We start from the raw sequence: 2,926 nt of genomic DNA on the forward strand, positions 1-2,926 counted from the left end.
CTGGAATGGGCTACAAGACCATTGCCAAGCAGCTTGGTGAGACAACAATTGGTGCGATTATTCGCAAATGGAAGAAGCACAAAAGAACTGTCAATCTCCCTCGGCCTGGGGCTCCATGCAAGATCTCACCTCGTGGAGTTGCAATGATCATGAGAACAGTGAGGAATCAGCCCAGAACTACACGGGATGATCTTGTCAATGATCTCAAGGCAGCTGGGACCATAGTCACCAAGAAAACAATTGGTAACACACTACGCCGTGAAGGACTGAAATCCTGCAGCGCGCGCAAGGTCCGCTGCTCAAGAAAACACATATACATGCCCGTCTGAAGTTTGCCAATGAACATCTGAATGATTCTGAGGACAACTGGGTGAAAGCGTTGTGGTCAGATGAGACCAAAATGGAGCTCTTTGGCATCAACTCAACTCGCCGTGTTTGGAGGAGGAGGAATGCTGCCTATGACCCCAAGAACACCATCCCCACCGTCAAACATGGAGGTGGAAACATTATGCTTTGGGGTTTTTTTTCTGCTAAGGGGACAGGACAACTTCACCGCATCAAAGGGACGATGGACGGGGCCATGTACCGTCAAATCTTGGGTGAAAACCTCCTTCCCTCAGACAGGGCATTGAAAATGGGTCGTGGATGGATATTCCAGCATGACAATGACCCAAAACACATGGCCAAGGCAACAAAGGAGTGGCTCAAGAAGAAGCACATTAAGGTCCTGGAGTGACCTAGGCAGTCTCCAGACCTTAATCCCATAGAAAATCTGTGGAGAGAGCTGAAGGTTCGAGTTGCCAAACGTCAGCCTCGAAACCTTAATGATTTGGAGAAGATCTGCAAAGAGGAGTGGGACAAAATCCCTCCTGAGATGTGTGCAAACCTGGTGGCCAACTACAAGAAACGTCTGACCTCTGTGATTGCCAACAAGGGTTTTTAAACCAAGTACTAAGTCATGTTTTGCAGAGGGGTCAAATACTTATTTCCCTCATTAAAATGCAAATCAATTTATAACATTTTTGATGTGCGTTTTTCTGGATTTTTTTTGTTGTTATTCTGTCTCTCACTGTTCAAATAAATCTACCATTAAAGTTATAGACTGATCATTTCTTTGTCAGTGGGTAAACATACAAAATCAGCAGGGGATCAAATACTTTTTTCCCTCACTGTAGATAGATATAGATATAGATATATATAGATATATATATATATAGATAGATAGATAGATAGATAGATAAAACTCTATCCATAACCTCAGTAACCTTTTTTAAAAGTAAATATTTTGGCTGTTTAATTTTTAAATAAAAGCTTCAGTTTAAAAACAAAACAAAACCCAGTAACGATATTTTCTTGTGGCGTCCCGGTTTGGTCAAAATTGTCAGATATTCCTGTCCTTGTGGGGACATTTGGTCTCCACTCACAGAGGCGCACGCGTAAATAATTAACCTTACATCTATTTAACGTTATGAAGTCATATGATGAATTTGTCAAAAAAATGTACGCTTTTTAAAAATTTTTTTTTCAGATATTGTTTATTTTTGTTGTTGCTTTTAATGTCATGTTTTAGACAATTCATTTATCAGCACGTGTTAATATTTCACATATAGGGACTTTTATTTATCACATACATGATATGATGCGTTTACTTGAGTTCACATGCACAATCACACATTACTCACATAATCGCACGTGGAAAACAAAACACGCACATTTTCCATCGAGGCGTGCTCATAGCTTGAAATCCCCTGCGATCTACAACATCTCCTACCCCTCACGTGAACGTCGCTTAATGTGTTTAATGCAGACGCGCTCGCATCTCGCCTCGGCGCTCTAAATATAGCAGTGCAGCACCGCAACGCTGTGAGACGCATTCAGATGCCATCGTTCCTCTCTAAACAGGATTCAACCGCAGAAGAAAGGAGAAGGACGGAAAACCGTAACGCTTACGGACCATTTCACACGTGCTGACGGACGTTTCACACGTGCTGACGTTTTTCCACGGTAATATGTGATCATGTGACAAACATATGACAAATAAAACCCCATGCCCTGCATATGAAAATCAAAATTGTGAAATATGAAGTGAATAAAAGCCACGTGTGTGTGTGTGTGTGTGTGTGTGACTGAAATAAATATTAATGAAAGCAACAGCGCAGCGGAAGTGGTGTACAACTAAGCGCATTCGATGTGTGAGAAACAAACGATCGACGGTGACACATCTCCCAAAATGAGTATTTAGTCTTGTTACTAACACGTACATGATGAAGGATGAGACATTCCTCTCCCGTGTGAATGGACCATGATGTCAGTGTGATGATGTCCATATGAATGATAAACACTGAAGGATTATCCCAGTGTTTCCAGGAAGTTCTTAACCCACGGTATGTGTAGTATGTGTCATTATTACAGGTAAGAATTATTTTGAAGATAAGTGATGTGATGTGAGAGTATTCAAAAAAAAAAAGAAAGAGCATTAAAAGTGTGAGGATGAGACAGACATGAGTGAAAATCTTTTCTACGTATACGCCAGCATGTCAGGAAGTCGCTTGATGCTGGAGGATGCTATTTGCCTGTCTGAAAGGGGTGAGGGGTGTGAGATGTGAGCTGAAGGAAAGTGTAAACTGCACATTTTGTGTGAGCGTACATGATACATGTGTGAACTAAGCAATTTGTGCCTTCAGTTCTGACTGTATGACAGACAGAAATATTATGGCGTGTGTGTGTGTGTGTGTGTTTATTTTATTTGTGCCCATCATCAATCTGTGTGTGGCTTCCATTGATAAAAAATCGTGTGAGTGATGTGGAAGAGGAAAGGGAGGAGAGCATGATATGGCGTGGGACGAAGGGTCTAAGTCGGAGGGTCGTGATTTTAGACGCAGGATTGAAGCGTGTAGACGAAGCCCACTTTATCAGGATTGATCAG

Source organism: Ictalurus furcatus, chromosome 11 (assembly GCF_023375685.1).
Source record: "Ictalurus furcatus strain D&B chromosome 11, Billie_1.0, whole genome shotgun sequence".
In the NCBI taxonomy this organism is placed as follows: Eukaryota; Metazoa; Chordata; class Actinopteri; order Siluriformes; family Ictaluridae; genus Ictalurus; species Ictalurus furcatus.